The 19328-nt window shown below is 37.2% G+C and overlaps 1 protein-coding gene across 2 annotated transcripts in view; it reads right to left on the bottom strand.

Annotated features, from left to right (window-relative positions):
- Positions 1–19328, bottom strand: part of PSMD14 (proteasome 26S subunit, non-ATPase 14) — a 111174-nt gene that overhangs the window by 69581 nt on the left and 22265 nt on the right. Inside the window, exon 4 of one of the 2 annotated variants that reach the window (XM_086369735.1) lies at positions 859–896. The exons of the other annotated variant lie outside the window; for it this stretch is intronic. The gene's annotated coding sequence lies outside the window, so the exon portion shown is untranslated. The remainder of the gene's footprint in view (positions 1–858; positions 897–19328) is intronic. 2 annotated transcript variants of the gene reach the window in all.

Genomic DNA, 19328 nt, shown 5'->3' with positions numbered 1-19328 from the left:
CTCCTGACTGACTGCACCCTCTCCATGACCCCTGTTGTAGCCATTATTCTAATTTTTGGTGATTATCATGCATTTCCTCATACTTTCACTATGTAAGCAGATATAGATAATATATTGTAGTATTTGCATGTTTTAAAATTATATATTAAAACTTAGAACATATTTATTCCTCTACTTGCCTTTTTCCTCTAGTATGTTAATATGGATTAATCATGCAGATATGAGAAGATCACCGACTTTACAAAAGCCCCACTGTTAAGCAAAGTTATATATTTTCCTCCTGATGGACAATTAGGTTGTTTTCAATTTTTTTGATATTATAAACTACATATCAGCAAACTGGGGCCTGTGGGAGAGCCAGCTGACTGTTTTTGAAAATGAAGTTTTGTTGGAATACAGCCAGGCACATTCATTTTGTATTATGTATGGCTGCTTTAACACTACAACGGCAGGATGAAATTGAGTGGTTGCAACAGAAACCATTTGGTCCACAAGTCTTAAAATATTTACGACCCAGACCTTTAAGAAAGGAGTACCAAGGGGTTATAAACAATACTGTTGTGAATGTCCTTGCACCCACATGGGACACCTTCCCTAGGAAATATAATTAGGAAAAGATCTCTCAGGATGCAGGGTTAGCAAATCTTTACCATTACTAGATTTTACCAAAACGCACAAGATGGCTGTACACTACTTCTAGCTTACACAAATGGTTTCCTTCTTCTAATATTCCTATCTTTTGCCCATTTAAAAACATCGCTTTCTTACTGATTTATAGAAACGAAATACATATATTCATGACTAGTGTTTTGTCCATTATATGTTAGATATATATATCTTTCCCAATCTGTGGCTCACCACTTTGCTTTTTACATTTCTTCATGCCTCAGTTTTATCTGAAAAAAAAAAATGAAGATTGTAACAATAATCCAACTTCATATAATTGCTGAAAAGACTGAATGAGTTAATATATTTAAAATATTTAGAACAGTGCCTGGCACATCTAAGTGTTCCACAAATATTAACTACTTAATATTATCTACTTATTTTATCATATCATAAAGGGAAACAAATTTTATGTTTCAATGTAAATTTATCACTGTCCCTTTAGTATTCTTGCTATCATATTTAAGAAATTCTGCCCTACACATTTAATTTTATGTGTTAATAAAGCAATAACCTATCTTGTTTATTTAGTACCTCTGAAAGCTAAGAAAGAACAGCACTTTCTGTTAATTTGATTTCAATTATTATTCACTGTCAGCATATTTTCTTAAAATCTAAGTACAATTCTAATGCTGATCTCTTTAAAGTTCCAATAGAAAGGAGAATCCCCTCCAGAATCTCCAGTCCCACACCATTTTTCTTATTAAAAAGTAAATAAAAGAGGCATCTGTTTACATTCAAGAGAGAGTAATAAAGGACTATATTTACATTCCCAACAGAAACAAAAAATAGACAAAACTATATAAAAGAAAAGCTTGTAAGACATTGTTGATCAGGCAACAAAAGACAGTGACCTCTGAGAACTTGGAAAACAAAGGAGGTAAACCCTGCTACTACCCTAGTTTGTTGCTTTGAGAGTTTCCAAGCTGCAGTGCAGGGGGAAGGAAACCAGGCAGTCTACTGAACTCTCTCAACTGAGATGTTAAGAGCTGAGATTACTGGGAGACCAAAGCAGGAAGAGTCATCGTCAAAGGGTATCAGAGAGAAAATAGCCGCAAAGAGAAAAAAAACCTTGGGATCTTCTGAGGCTCCTCCTTGAATAATCAACTGAGTACTGATCAGTTCAATTGTATGAGGACACTGCATGAGGGCGGGAAAGAGCACCAAAAAGACCAGAGAGAGGAGGACCCACCCCTCACACAGCACTGGTGACAAGGCTTAGTCCCATCGGCCAAACAGAAAAACGTTAGAATGCACAAGGCATTGATTATAGACAGAAAGGCCTTGCCTCAATAGTGGAAAAAAACGAGTCTAAGACTAAGCACTGCTCCAGTCTCACCTAACAAGTTATAAAAGCAAAACTAGAAAGACTCAAACAGGTTCCAAAGAATTTAACTGCATCCCATAACAAATATCAAGAATATTTCATAAGAATAAAAAACAGCCAACATACAAGGCAAAACTCACAACGTCAGGCCCTAGTTAAAAAAATGACCAGGCATGCACAATTAGGAGATAAATCAATTAATTAAAACCAATCTAGAATAAACAAAGATGGTAAAAATTAATAGACAAGGATATTAAAATCTTATTATAACTGTCAAAAAGTTAAGTAGAGACATCAAAGACATAAAAATGACCCAAATCAAACTTCTTCTAATGAATGCCACAATTCATCAGTGGCAACAGGATAAAGTATGCATGAATCTAGAGACACTCAGGGGAGGTTTATCTTTAGGGTGTCCACAGATGGTCAAAAAGTGAAAAAAAAGCTGTAAGATGAGAAATACATTGGATAGGATTAATGGAAGATCAGACATTGTACAGGGGGAAAAATGAGTGAATCTGAAGACACAGCAATAGGAAATGAAACCAAAGAATTGGAAATAAAATTAACATAGCCATCAAAAACAACAGGACTACTACAAAAACAAAAATATACATGTCACTATGATTTTTGAAAGGGTGGAAAAGGTGGTAGAACAGAAAAAATATTTTTTAAAAATTTCAAACTTTGTTGGAACTTGGTGAAAATAATAAACCTACAGATATGGGAAGCTCAGCAAAACATTAAGCACAAGAAATATGAAGAAACCTACATCACTACCCATCATAACTAAAAATAAGCGATAAGAAAAATCTTTAAAGTATTGCAGAATAAGGAGAGATACAAAGACAATGAAACAGATTTGAAAGTTCAGAAATAAATTCTAACATTTATGATTAATAAATCTTTGATAAAGGAGCCAAGACAATTCAACAGGGAAAGTCTTTTCAAAAGATGGTGTTGAGACAACTAGACATCATCCCCACCTCACATCATGCACAAAGTGGATCACAGAACTAAATGTAAGAGTTAAAATCATAAAGCTCTTAGAAGAAAGTAGAGGAGTAAATCTTCATGCTATGCTATGCTATGCAAAGTCACTTTGTCGTGTCCGACTCTGTGTGATCCCAGAGATGGCAGCACACCAGGCTTCCCCGTCCGTGGGATTCTCCAGGCAAGAACACTGGAGTGGGTTGCCATTTCCTTCTCCAATGCATGAAAGTGAAAAGAGAAAGTGAAGTCGCTCAGTCGTGTCAGACTCCTAGCGACCCCATGGACTGCAGCCCACGAGGCTCCTCCATCCATGGGATTTTCCAGGCAAGTATACTGGAGTGGGGTGCCATTGCCTTCTCCGAAATCTTCATGAACTCCGGCTAAACAATGATTTTTCAATACAACATCAAAGCACAAGTCATAGGACTTGCTTGGCTTCCACTGTAAGGGTCACATGTTAGATCCCTGGTCTGAGAACTAAGATCTCGCATGCCACACAGTGCAGCCAAAGGGGGAAAAGCACAGGTCATAAAAGAAGACTGATCATCATTAAGAAAGTGAAAAGACCAGAAACTATAGAACTCTTATAGGAAAACATAGGCAGAACTCTCTCTGACATAAATCACTGCAAGATCCTCTAGGACCCACCTTCCAGAGTAACAGAAATAAAAACAAAAATAAACAAATGGGACCTAATTAGATTTAAAAGCTTTTGCACAAAGAAGGAAACTATAAGTAAGGTGAAAAGCTAGCCATAAGACTGGGAGAAAATAATAGCAAATGAAACAACTGACAAAGAATTAATCTCCAAAATATACAAGCAGCTCATGCAGCTCTCAATACCAGAAAAATAAACGACCCAATCAAAAAGCGGGCCAAAGAACTAAACAGGCATTTCTCCAAGGAAGACATACAGATGGATAACAGACACATGAAAAGATGCTCAGCATCACTCATTATCAGAGAAATGCAAATCAAAACCACAAAGAAGTATCATCTCATGCAGGTCAGAATGGCTGCCATCAAAGTCTACAAACAATAAATGCTGGAGAGGGTGCAGAGAAAAGGGAACCCTCTTACACTGTTGGTGGGAATGCAAACTAGTACAGTCACTATGGAGAACAGTGTAGAGATTCCTTTAAAAACTGGAAACAGAACTGCCATATGACCCAGCAATCCCACTGCTGGGCATACCACCAAGGAAACCAGAATTGAAAGACACATATGTACCCCAATGTTCATCGCAGCACTGTTTACAACAGCTAGAACATGGAAGCAACCTAGATATCCACCGGCAGATGAATAGGTAAGTAAGTTGTGGTACATACACACAATGGAATATTACTCAGGTATAAAAAAGAATGCATTTCAATCAATTCTAATGAGGTGGATGAAACTGGAGCCTATCATACAGAGTAAAGTAAGTCACAAAGAGAAACATCAATACAGTATACTAACACATATATATGGAATTTAGAAAGATGGTAACGACAACCCTATATGCAAGACAGCAAAAGAGACGCAGATGTAAAGAACAGACTTTTGGACTCTGTGGGAGAAGGCAAGGGCAGGATGATTTGCGAGAAAAGCACTGAAACATGTATATTCCCATATGTAAAACAGATGACCAGTGCAAGTTTGATGCACGAAGCAGAGCACTGAAAGCCAGTGCTCTGGAACAACCCAGAGGGATGGGGTGCAGAGGAAGGTGGCTTCAGTATTGGGGGACACATGTGCAGCTGTGGCTGATCCATGTCAATGTATGCCAAAAACAACCACCATATTGTAAAGTAATTAGCCCCCAATTAAAATAAAGAAATTAAATTTTAAAAAGTGAAAAGAGAACCTATAGACTGGAAGAAAATATTTGCAAATCATATAAGGAGGCTTCTGTCCACAATATGTAAAGAACTTTAACAGCTCCATATTAAAAGAAAAATAGTCCCTTTTTTTGTTGTTGTTAGTGGGCAGCAGACCTGCATTACAAAACATATGATGTCCTTCAGGCAAACAAAAAATACCAGATAAAATATACATCCACACAAAAGACAGAACACAGAAAACTAAAAGGATATATGTAAACATATGATTCTTTTTCTTATTATTTAAATCTCTTTAAAAGACAATACACTGCTGTGAAAAATAGCACAGCAGTTCCTCAAAAACTTAAAAACAGAAATAATTAATTAACTAATCCAGCAATTCCACTTCTGGGTATATACCCAAAAGAATTAAACTCATTGATTAGAACAGGTATTTGTACACCAATGTCCACAGCAGCATTATTCACAATAGTCAAAAGGTTGAAACAACCCAAACATCCAACATCAGATAAATAAACAAAACGTGGTATATTGTACACGGAATATTATTCAGCCTAAAAAGGAAGGAAATTCTGACACACGGTACAACATGAATGAACCCTGAAGATATTAGGCTAAACAAAACAAGCCAGTCACAAAAGGGCAAATACTGTATCAATTCAGTTCAGTTCAGTCGCTCAGTCATGTCCGACTCTTTGCGACCCCATGAACCACAGCACGCCAGGCCTCCCTGTCCATCACCAACTCCCAGAGCCCACCCAAACTCATGTCCATTGAGTCGGTGATGCAATCCAACCATCTCATCCTCTGGGTCCCCATGTTCTCCTGCCCCCAATCTTTCCCAGCATCAGGGTCTTTTCCAATGAGTCAGCTCTTAGCGTGAGGTGGCCAAAGCATTGGAGTTTCAGCTTCAACATCAGACCTTCCAATGAACATCCAGGACTGATTTCCTTTAGGATGAACTGGTTGGATCTCCTTGCAGTCCAAGGGACTCTCAAGAGTCTTCCCCAACACCACAGTTCACAAGCACCAATTCTTTGGCGCTCAGCTTTCTTTATGGTCCAACTCTCACATCCATAACATAAACACTGGAAAAACCATAGCCTTGACTAGACAGACCTTTGTCTGATTCCACTTATACGAGGCACCGAGAGTAGAAACAGAAAGTAAAATGGTGGTTGTCAGGGGTTGGAAGAGAAGGGAACGATGAATTATCGCTTAGTAAGAGGTACAGAGTTTCTGTATGTATGTGTATGTGTTAGTTGCTCAGTCGTGTCCAACTCTTTGCAACCCCATGGACTGTACTGTCTGCCCTTGGAATTCTCCCCGCAAAAATACTGGAGTGGGTTGCCATTTCCTGCTCCAGGGGATCCCACATTGCAGGCAGATTCTTTACTGTCTGAGTCACCAGGGAAGCCCTCTTTTTCTGTATGTTTCTGCATGGGAAGATGAAAAAGTTTTGGAGTAGAATGGTGGTGTTAAGTGCACAACAGTGTGAATGTACCTAATATCTGAAATGCACACTGAAGAATCGTTAAATGGGCAAATTTTGTTAACAAATATTTTAGTACAGTAAAAGACTACTCAATCAAAAATAGTAAAAATAAACTACAGACTTTATAACAAGACTAAAAATTATAACAGCAATATACCAGTGCATGCTCAGTCACTAAGTCACATCCAACTCTTTGCCACCCCATGGACTGAAGCCCACCAACCTCCTCTGTCCATGGAATTTCCTAGGCAGGAACAGTAGAGTGGGTTGCCATTTCCTACACCAGGGGATCTCCCCAATCCAAGGATCAAACCTGAGTCTCCTGAACTGGCATGCAGATTCTTTACCACTGAGCCACCTGGGAAGCCCAACATGCCACCATAAGATACAAAATATATTATTTTAACATTCATTTGTTATAAGTGAGGTAATATAATATGACTTGAAGGAGGCAGAAAAAGGAAAAAACAACAAAAGAACAAATGAGAAAAATACTATGAAATAGTAATATAATAGACTGAAACTTTATTTTCTTGGGCTCCAAAATCACTGTGGACAGATACTGCAGCCATGAATTAAAAGACACTTGCTCCTTGGAAAAAAAGCTATGACAAAACTAGAAAACATATCAAAAAGCAGACACATCACTGTGCTGACAAAGTCTGTATAGTCAAATTTATGGATTCTGCAGTGGTCATTGTACAGATGTGAGAGTTGGATCATAAGGAAGGCTGAGTGCCAAAGAATTGATGCTTTTGAACTGTGGTGTTGGATAGACTCTTGAGAGTCCCTTGGACTGCAATCAATCAAACCAGTCAATCCTAAAGGAAATCAACTCTGAATATTCATTGGAAGGACTGATGCTGAAGCTGAGGCTCCAATACTTTGGCCACCTGATACAAAGAGCTGACTCGCTGGAAAAGATCCTAATGCTAGGAAAGACTGAAGGCAGGAGGAAAAGGGGGCAACACAGGATGAGATTGTTAGAGGGCATCACTGACTCAATGGAACTCTAGGAAGAAGTGAAGGACAGGGAAGCCTGGCGTGCTGCAGTCCATGGGGTTGCAAAGAGTCAGACACAACTGGGTGAACAACAACAGACTGAAACTTAATTATATAAATAATTGCATTAAATGCAAATAATCTTAAAACCTCAGTTTAAAAAGCCAAGATTATCAGAGTGGATTAAAAACAAACAAGACCTACCTATATACTGCTTACAAGAAAGGTACTTCAAGTAGGTTGAATGAAGACCCGAATATATTAACAGGAAAAAGACAGGAAAAGATATACCACATTAATAGCAATCAAAAGAAAGCTGGGATGCTATCAAACAATTTCAGATTACAGAACATTGCAAGAGCTAAAAGAAAACATTATATATCAATAATGAGTTAATATGATCATCTCAAAAGATGCAAAATATGAATTTTAAAAATATCCAACATCCATTTCTGATGAAAACTCGGTAGAAAGTAAAAATAGTAAGTAGAAAACTTCTGTAATCTCATAAAGAACATCTATTTAAAACATACAGCTAATACCACACTTGATGGTGAAATAATAAATGTTTTCCCCCTAAGATCAGGAACAAGACAGGAATGTCTACTTTTACCACTTCTATTCAACATTTTACTGACATTTACAGTCAGTCCAATAAGGAAAGAAATAAAAGGCATCCAGATTGGAAAGGAAAAAGTAAAACTGCCTTTTTTATAGACAAGAAAATCAATGAAATAAAAATACTGCTTATAATAGTATCAAAGATATGAAATACTTGGACATAAACATGACAGGATATAAAAATTCTGCACACTGAAAACTACAAAAAATTACTGAGAAAAATTAAAAAGATCTAAAAAAATAGAGAGATAACCTGTGTTCATGGTTGGAGGACTCAATATGGTTAAGATGTCAATACTCCCCAAACTGATGTATAGATCTGATACACCATCAGTCAAAACCCCAGCAGATTTTTATTTATTGAAATTGACATACTTAATTTTTAAGCATATGTGAAGATATAAAAGGCCCTAGTATGGCCAATAACAACATTTAACAATGGCTGTTTAAAAAAAAATCTGGAGGACTAATACAACCTGATTTCAACATGTGTTACAGAGTTCCAGTATTCAAGACTGTGCAATACTGGCTTAAAAAATTAAATATAATGGAATAGAATGGAGATTCCAGATATAGGACCACACATATAGGGAGAACTGATTTCCAATAACAGTACAATGCAAAGGTAGAGAAAAAATAATCAACAATTGATGCTACAAACAATTGGATATTCACACGCAAAGTTGTTTTAAAAACTGAACATGATCCATATTTTGCATCATATACAAAAATTAATTCAAAATGGATCACAGAACTAAATGTAAAATGTTAAACTATAAAACTTCTTGAAGAAAAGATAAGAGGATATCTTTGTGACCTTAAACTGGCATAAATGTCTTAGATATCACACCAAAGTACGATTTATAACAGAAAATTTTTATAGACTCCAAAGTTAAGAACTCTGCTCTTTGAAAAACACTAACAGAGTAAAAAAATAAGCCAAAGATTGGGAGAAAATATCTGCAAATCACACAGTTTATAAAGGACTTATAAAGGAATATATAAAGAACTCACAAAATTCATTAATAGCCCAGTAAAAACTGGGTAGCAAACCTGAATAAAGACCTCACTAAAAAAGATATATAAATGGCAAATTAGCACATGAAAAAATGTTCAATATCATTAATCATTAAGAAAACGCAAACTAAAAGTATAACCGGATACTACCACCTTTTGGAATGGTTAAAATGAAAAAGACACATACCAAATGTTTGCAAGGATGTGAAGTGACTGGAATTCTCACACTTTAATGGGAATGGAAAACAGTAAATCATTTTTGAAAAGTGTGGCAGTTTTCAGTAAGTTATACACACACTTACCATATAATCTGGCCATTCCACATCTAGGTATTTATCCAAGAGAAATGAAAGATGTACACTGTGGAAAATTCTTCAAGAGATGGGAATACCAGACCACCTGACCTGCATCTTGAGAAACCTATATGCAGGTCAGGAAGCAACAGTTAGAACTGGACATGGAACAACCGATTGGTTCCAAATAGGGAAAGTGGTACGTCAAGGCTGTATATTGTCACCCTGCTTATTTAACTTCTCTGCAGAGTACATCATGAGAAACACTGGGCTGGAAGAAACACAAGCTGGAATCAAGACTGCCGGGAGAAATATCAATAACCTTAGATATGCAGATGACACCACCCTTATGGCAGAAAGTGAAGAGGAACTACAAAGCCTCTTGATGAAAGTGAAAGTGGAGAGTGAAAAAGTTGGCTTAAAGCTCAACATTCAGAAAATGAAGATCATGGCATCCGGTTCCATCACTTCATGGGAAATAGATGGCGAAATAGTGGAAACAGTGTCAGACTTTATTTTTCTGGGATCCAAAATCACTGCAGATGGTGACTGCAGCCATGAAATTAAAAGACGTTTACTCCTTGGAAGGAAAGTTATGACCAACCTAGATAGCATATTCAAAAGCAGAGACATTACTTTGCCAACAAAGGTCCGTCTAGTCAAGGCTACAGAGAAGGCAATGGCACCCCACTCCAGTACTCTTGCCTGGAAAATCCCATGGACAGAGGAAACTGGTAGGCTGCAGTCCATGGGGTTGCTAAGAGTCGGACACGACTGAGCGACTTCACTTTCACTTTTCACTTTCATGCATTGGAGAAGGAAATGGCAACCCACTCCAGTGTTCTTGCCTGGAGAATCCCAGGGATGGGGAAGCCTGGTGGGCTGCCGTCTATGGGGTCGCACAGAGTCGGACACGACTGAAGTGACTTAGCAGCAGCAGCAGTCAAGGCTATGCTTTTTCCTGTGGTCATGTATGGATGTGAGAGTTGGACTGAGAAGAAGGCTGAGCGCCGAAGAATTGATGCTTTTGAACTGTGGTGTGGGAGAAGACTCTTGAGAGTCCCTTGGACTGCAAGGAGATCCAACCAGTCCATTCTGAAGGAGATCAGCCCTGGGATTTCTTTGGAAGGAATGATGCTAAAGCTGAAAGTCCAGTACTTTGGCCACCTCATGTGAAGAGTTGACTCACTGGAAAAGACTCTGATGCTGAAAGGGATTGGGGGCAGGAGGAGAAGGGGACGACAGAGGATGAGATGGCTGGATGGCATCACTGACTCAATGGACGTGAGTCTGAGTGAACTCTGGGAGTTGGTGATGGACAGGGAGGCCTGGTGTGCTGCAATTCATGGGGTCGAAAAGAGTTGGACACGACTGAGTGACTGAACTGAACTGAAAATCACTGCAGATGGTGACTGCAGCCATGAAATTTCACCTACTCCCTGGAAGGAAAGTTATGACCAACCTAGACAGCATATTCAAAAACAGAGACATTACTTTGCCAACAAAGGTCCGTCTAGTCAAGGCTATGGTTTTTCCTGTGGTCATGTGTGGATGTGAGAGTTGGACTGTGAAGAAAGCTGAGCATCAAAGAATTGATGCTTTTGAACTGTGGTGCTGGAGAAGACTCTTGAGAGCCCCTTGGACTGCCAGGAGATCCAACCAGTCCATCCTAAAGGAGGTAAGTCCTGGGTGTTCACTGGAAAGACTGATGCTAAAGGTGAAACTCCAATACTTTGGCCACCTCATGTGAAGAGTTGACTCATTGGAAAAGACTCTGATGCTGGGAGAGACTGAGGGCAGGAGGAGAAGGGGACAACAGAGGATGAGATGGCTGGATGGCATCACCGACTCGACAGACATGAGTCTGAGTGAACTCCGGAGTTGGTGATGGACAGGGAGGCCTGGTGTGCTGCAATTCATGGGGTCGAAAAGAGTTGGACACGACTGAGCGACTGAACTGAACTGACTGACTGACAGAATGTTCGTAGCAGTTTCATTTGTAACAGCCCCAATTCAGAAAACACGAAAATACTTATGAATAGGTGAATAGATAAAGTGTGGTATGTCTAGCCAACGAAATACTACTACTTAGTAATAAAGGAGAACAAGCTACTGATAACCCCTCAGAGAAGAATCTCAGAATACTTATGGTAATGAAAACCAGATCAAAAAGAGTATCTACTCTATAATTCCACTTGTTTAACAGTCTAGAAAATTAAATCTAATGTATAAAAGCAGATGAATGGTGTTCTGAGGAAGAGTAAAAGGAGAGGGATTACAAAATGTTTAAATAAATTTGGGGGGGGGGTGGTTGGTGGATGTTCACCATCATTGTAATGATGGTTTCATAAGTGTCTGCATACATCTCAAAACGTACCAAATTACATATTTTAAGTATGTACTGTTGAGTGTATGCTAATTATCTTAGTAAATAAAACAAAAATAAAAGGCTTATAAATACTTCTAACTTTTTATAACTCAAAGATAAAGTTATTTAATGCCCTTCTTAGTATAGTACCTTCTCTTACAATCATTCTTAAATATAGTGGCTACAAAATAAAACTCTTTTGTAAGCATAAAACTGAAAAAAGACCTACAAACGGGGTAGATAATATGATGTCACAGCTATTCAGCAAATTCAGGTATCATGTCAAAAAACAGCATTCATTCAGAGATGCCAATTACAACTTTTTAAGAGGAGCTTTTCTTTCAGAAAAACATATCAGTTTCTGCTTATATCTACATTCTAACTGAATTATAGCACCTGTGTTTACATACACACACACGCACACACACACACACATCCCTTCCCCCACTTTCTCTCTGCAGTTTCGAATCTCCTATCTCATAATTTGCAGTTCCAAAGGCAGCTCCAAAAGTTAAGAGAATTTATGGTGTAAGGAGACAAATCTAGTTTAGGGATGCTTCATCAAGGCTTGACAACTCACCACAATGTTATGTGCTTGGAGATAGCCAATATTTTAAAGTATTTGCTGAGTGCTGTATGACTTTACAAAACATTTTAAAATCCTCTCCTTGTTTTATTTTTAATTGATCCTTAAAACAATGAAGCAGTCAAAGAGATATAATCACACTTCTATAGAACTTACAGATAGGAACAGATACACATAGGAAAATAAACATAGGTAATTTAAATAACTGTGTGCAATCTACGTGTCAGGTATATTCAGAACCAAATCTCTTGGCCCAGAGTTCAATCCCTTTGATTCAGTGTATCATCTCAATGATTACAAATACTAAAAATATTATTACTTGCTGCTCAAAATCATATGCAGAGGCAGTCCTGAGACCTTCACCATGAACAAAAAATAACCATTTGCACCGGGTAATTCCTATAAAGTCAGTAAATAAGGAAGATGATAATGCTTATGAATAATCTGATAAACTCCCTCCCAAACTATTTTGGAATTAGAAAACTAAATATGAGGTTTATGCCTCACTGCACAGTTTAAAACTCAGGCTCACTTTCCCTTGTGAGATGGGGCAAATGATACCCACAGTCCTGGTTACTATGAGGATTAAATGGCATAAACATGTACTGCATATATGCAGTTCCTGGCACACAGCTGCTACCATTCCACCTACTAGTTTTAATGATAAATTTATAATATTTAAATTACCAGTGTCTATCAAAAAATAGCAATTCTAATTTAAATACTATATGTATATATGCTTTAGAAATAAATGTTAATACTAAAGCTAACTAAATTTAGATATAACAAGGCTAATACTTTGTTTTTCCTTTAACTGAGTTTCACTCACACACGTGCCATTTAGGTACTCAGATTAAACACAGTAACAAAAAACCCCCAGGACATATCCTTCATAGTATACAGACAAAGAACATGCCTGAAATTGGTTCTTATCTGTATACTTGTATACCTGTTAACATTTTGATTATTAACTTTAAAAAATTAATCCAACTTTTCTGTAAAGAACTTTGAATAAGAAAACAATTCTTATGACAGTGCAAAGTGTTACCAACAGATCTTAAATTTTATGAAAAGTGAAGTCAAGAAAAACTTAAAATACACTTATTAATAGCTGCCAGTGTACTAAGAACGTAAAAATCACCTGTGATCAAGAACTCATACTGCAAAAAAGTTTACTTTTTCAATATACTTCAAAAGATCTTATTTATAAGCAATATCACTGAAAATACTAAAGAAAAAAATTGTATCTAAACTCATAATTATGCTTCCTAATCCATGTAATTTTATGGCTGCTTCTAAATAGTATCAGCATTTTTATTTTCCTGTTTTCCACCAATATTCAAATATATTATAAAATATTCAAGCACAGGCAATATTGTATTAAGACTGTGATCTTGCTTAAATTTAACCATTGGCTGACAGGCAAGGCACCACGTTAAGAGCTTGAAATGTACAATTCTGCCAGCTGATATACAAAAGTTCTAAATTAGCATATGAAAAGTAATCCACAGATGGCTATGTACAATTCACAGAAGGGAATAAAAGGTAGAGATTGTCTGTACTTACAAACCTGAAATGAGCTAAGCAAAGCCTTCTGAATGTTCTGCCACAATTTAACATTAAACATCAGCCTCTGGAGTTGTTATGGTCTCATTATTAAAACAGTAAGTAACAGTAAGGCTATTATCTACTACACCTAATTGGAGCTCCTAATACCATTCTTGAATCTTTTATATAAATTACTTCTAATAATCACATAATCCTACAAAGTGGATACAACTGTGCCTGCCATGTAAAAATGAGGAAGCCAAGGCTCAAAGTCAATCAATGTGTCCAAGGTGATCAAGGTAAGTGGCGAAGCCTAAATTCAAAGCTGCCAATGATGTTGTAAATATCCTTGTGAAAACATTAAGACAGAAAACAAATTAAGAAAGTATTGACAGAGGACTGGTTAAATATATCATGGTTCATACATAAAATAGAATAGCAAACAACCATTTAAAGAAAAGGAGGCACCTATATATACACGTATCAATATACACAAGGCGCCAATCTCCAGAATGTACTATTAAGTACTAGGTAGGCCAAAAATCTCCTTCAGTTTTTAAGTAAAAGACAAATTTTCATTTCATCATGCTGAACAAGGTATTCACCGCTTTGTTCCACTACCTTTTGCCATTTTTCAGACAACTTCATAATTCTATCTTCCCAAGACTTTTTATCTTTTTAAGCAAAGAACTGTTCCAGGTGCCTTTTACAGTCTTCCAAGGAACTGAAGTTTTTCCATTAAGAGAATTTTGTAAAGACTAAAACAAATGGAAATCTGAAGGTACAATGTCTGGTGAATACAGTGGGTCAATCAGAACTCCCCAGCAGTTTATGCCTGCTGCTAAGTCGCTTCAGTCGTGTCTGACTCTGTGCCACCCCATAGACGGCAGCCCACCAGGCTCCACCATGCCTGGGATTCTCCAGGCAAGAACACTGGAGTGGGTAGTTTATGCCTAGTCATCAAAGAAATAAGAGGTCTTGTGTTATCCTAATGGAAGAATGTGTTTTTCTGACTAATTTCAAACGCTTTTTGTTGAGTGCTGCTTTCATTTGGCCTAATTGGTAGCAGTACTTGTTGGAATTAATCATTTGGTTTTCCAAAAGGAGTTCCTAATAGAGGACTCCCTTACAATCCTACCATATACACAACATCACGTTCTTGGATGAAGACTGGCCTTTGGTGTGGTTGGTAGTAGTTCATCTAGCTTGCTCTACTATCTCTTCTGCTTCACATTACTGTACAGCAGCCACTTTTCATCATCCATCATAATTTGTTTTAAAAACGAACATTTTCTTTACATTTAAGTGGAGAATCACATGTGGAAATACAGTCAAGAAGGTTTTTTTCACTTAAATTACGTGGAACCCAAACATCAAAGCGATTAACATAACCAAGCTAGTATAAATGATTTTCGACACTTGATCTCCAGCTCGAAACTTCACAAACAATTTCTGACACCTTCAATCAGTCACAGCACCTTCTCCATATACTGCACAAATCTTTGTTTTTTTTGCATTTCAGTTACATTTTTAACCTTTCTTGAAATAATAAGACATAAGATGCCTAAAATGTTGCTTTTTCTTCAATCTTCAATATTAAAATGGCTACATAAAAATTCACCTATTTTGATAAGCTTTTTTTTTAACGCAGGCTGATAAGACAGCTGTCACAATACAATCTAACAAAATTGTTTCAAATGAAGTTGAGGACAACTAAGCTCTACTAGAGCCATCTTATGGAAAACAAAAATGAAGTTTTTGGCCAACCCAAATATATATACAACACTGTTTAATACAGTAGCCATTGGCCATATGCAGGTACTTAAACTTTAAACTATTTAAAATCAAATTTAAAATTTACTTCTTCAGTAATACCACTCACACTTAAAGGGCTTAATAGCCACATGGCTCATGGCTACCATACTAGGCAGCTAGATATAACACATTTCTGTGCTCAAGGAATGTTCTATTGGACAGCACTGATATAGAATATTTTTGGAAGAACAGAAAGAAATTAGTAACAGTTCCTAGGGAAGGGGACAGAAAAGGCATGGACACATTTCACATATGCATAGTTAACTTCTTAACTCTGTAACATGTCAAATATCACCTATTTTAAAATAATGATTTACCTTTTCTAAAAAGGCTCAGAGGTTCTAAGGCGTAACAGCTGGAGCCTAAGGGACAGAAATCCTCTCTCCTAGACTGCCTAGAAATGCTCCTGCTCACTACCTAACTGTTCAAACTGTTCTTCTGGTCACAATACTATTTGAGACACCATGCAAAAAATTAGAGCTGCTATTTCTGAGGAATTAAGGAACAGGGACAGAAAAAAACATCAGGGAAAAAATGCTTACAAGGTATGAAAGAGTAACTATGGTCAAAAGGCACAGGAGAAAGTTCTATTCTTTGGGGAAGAAAGGCACAGGTAATACTGTCGTATCTCTTCTCTTCTTACACTTCTGTTTAAAGCTCTACAGAAGAGCACTTAACAGCGACAGTCTCGGTTCTGCTTTGAAGTCACTTTTCCCCCCAAATGCCGTACTTCTTCAAATGACACAGCACACTGAACAACTGAATTGTTACATGCCTCAATTTCCTGACCTGTTGCCTAATCAATGTCATTCACTTACTACTGGACATTTTTGCCTAGGAGAGGGAGTGGTCAAACCTTTGAGAACAAAAAGGCACAGTGGTGAGATAATCCCAAGTAACAACCAACCAAACATTAGAATTGATACTTTTCTCTCATTAGGAGACAGAGGATCAACTCAGGGAAGCTGAAGGACCTGGGGATGATTCAAATACATAAAAATCTACCCTGGAAGAAAAATAAATAGGAACAAGATCCCAAACCATCCACTTTCCTGCACACTGACACAGCATTCTTTTTTTTTTCAAAGCAGCAAAGAGTTTTTGTTTTGTTTTTTTTAACTTGGAAATTATTTATTTTTAATATAAATTTATTTTAATTGAAGGCTAATCACTTTACAATATTGTATTGGTTTTGCCATACATCGAATCTGCCATGGGCGTACTTACTCTCTTCCTCTTCCATAGAGCTCAGCCATTGTTGGATCTAGCCTCGTTCCAGAGCATGCCTTTCATCATTGCCCACAACATACTGCCTTTCACAATGAGTTTAGGCAGGTCAGAGATCTGTGCCAGGGTAAACAGAAGGGCAAGCTGGTGTCCACAAAGGGAAAAGGGCATAAATTTGTCCTCACACAGACTGGTGACCAGGAAGTCTGCCCAAATTTCAGCAATCTGGGTTTATAGGGAAAGAAAAGCAAGACACAGTCCTACGAGACAGGAAAATCATTTAGGGACTCCAACAGCTAATCATATCCACAAGCATTCAAGGAGGTCAACTTACTAATGAAAACATCCTATAAAATATAAGACCAAGCAAGGAAGACACAGCATTGTAAAGAAGGATACATGACAATTATTTCCAGAAATTTATATTTCCAAGTTATTATTAAATTTTTAAATATAATAATTATCAATATGTAAGTTAAATCCTTTAAAAATATACAGGACAGATGTTAAATTCACTTCATATGATTACTACATAGAAACACTTAATGTGGCCTTAGACTACTATACATTTACTTAGGGGAGTAAACATCTGGAAATGAGTTTATATTAATGGAAAAGTGCAAAGAAACTTGTCAACATGTGCCAGTTCCATGGCCCACAGGCAATAAGCACCGCCTGCCTGTGCCAGTCAGATCACCAACCAGTATTACTGTGAAGGCCATGAAAGAAGCTGTTAATACTCTGGTTTAATCTCAGCACAGGCCAGAGCAGCAGATTAAGCAGAACTTTACATCAGTGGCAGGTCTCCCAAGTTCTCTTGATGCCACAGAATTCATAAGCGGGATCAGTATGTTCTAAAAAAACATGGTACTGCAAAGGGAAAAAAAGGTTCCACAGCATCAAGCAGTGTAATACTTGAAACCTCATCATCAAAGTGACAGTTTTCAAGTGCCATTTATGATGCCCTAGTCTGGAAACATCCCAGCTAACCCATCTGATCAACAATTTCACAGATGGAAGCACTTGATGGCTAATTGGCAAGTCTATTATTCAAATAAAACAGCTCTCTGTACCTCTTCTTTCATTATTACAAGTCAAGGTACAACAAGATTAGTCATTCAAATTAGCTTAATAGAAACCTCTTTCCCAAAATAAAATTTTTAATGAAACCACACACTTTGACCACTAGCTTAGAGTACTAATCAGTTTCTGAACAGTAAGGAAAATGTTTTATAAACTAAAAGGAGTAGGAAACGTAAATCTTCTTTAAAAAGTTGTACTGTTTGCTTCCTCGGTCTTTTATCAGTGTCAAGATACACAGTCGTAAGGATTAAAATGAATAAAATGGTTACTCATTCCTTAAATATTTTAAAAACATAGGCCATGTAACAAACGTCATCATAAAGAGAAATCCTCTCAAATATTTTAGGTTTCCTAAAAAAATTGTAAAGCAGGCATCTTCTCTTCACCTACATTTTGCCCAATAAAAATTCCAGACTGTTAAGGCTTTCTAATTTATGAAGCAAGTAGCCTAATGTTATATGAAGCAAGTATCTAACATCATAGATATTATCTACCTAACGTCACGGTGTTGATGCAGAATAGACTTTGGCCTCAGAAAGATGTGTGTTCCAACTCTAGCTCCACTTCCTGTTAGTTCCATGACTTGGCCCAATAATATGGAAATAATTATCCCTATCCATAGAGGACTGCTGTTGAGGATTAAATGAGGAGATTATACACACACAACACTCACATTAAATCATGCAAGCCCTCAGCATTTGTCCATTTAGCTCTCATCCCTTTCTCCATCCTACTTCTATAAATTCCAGAGAAGAATCCTGACACAACTGTCAAATTTGCTCCAAATCCCACTGAAACATACATTCCCTATTCAGATAATTTGGCTATCCCACTGAATCATACATTCCCTATTCAGATAATTTGGCTATCTCCCTGTATTCCTACAATTTTCAGACCCCAAGGAAAGCCCCAAGGAAGAATCTTGTAGAAAGACTGAGCTATAAAATATTTGAAGACCTCAGTTTCTATCTATAAAGCAGAAACTAGGAAACACATATAAGTAATCAGAACCTGCAAGGGGGAAGGCAATCGTGAGCAGAAACTCTGGAATGAGTTACAAACTGAAGTAAAATCACAATTATCTCCTTATAGAGATAGAGCAATATAATAGTAACAAAAAAGTATTTTTCTAGGTAATAAAACAATAATTTCCCATGAAGTAAAAGAACATCTTTACTATAAAACAGAAAGGGGTGTTTTTCCAAAATTATATGTTACTGTGTTGTCTACTTTTGATAAGCATTTTGCTTCTAATTACTCAGGTTCTGGTATTTAGAACACTACAAAGAACAGAGAGATACCACAGGCAGGTAAGAATGTAATCAAGTAAAAAGATAGGAAATGTATATACAATGAAACAGAGAAAAGTACAATTATCCCTATCACTTAACTTTTTATTGTCCCTAAGCCTTCCCATTGTGCCCAACACAGGCATTCATTCAGTCTCCTCGAGGGAAGGGCCTG

The sequence above is a fragment of the Bos grunniens genome, chromosome 2, assembly GCF_055505025.1.
Source record: "Bos grunniens cultivar Pamir isolate PY7600 chromosome 2, Bosgru_T2T1.0, whole genome shotgun sequence".
Classification (NCBI taxonomy): domain Eukaryota; kingdom Metazoa; phylum Chordata; class Mammalia; order Artiodactyla; family Bovidae; genus Bos; species Bos grunniens.
The sequence above is the reverse complement of the archived record's forward strand: the minus strand, read 5'-3'. Positions and strand labels throughout refer to the sequence as shown.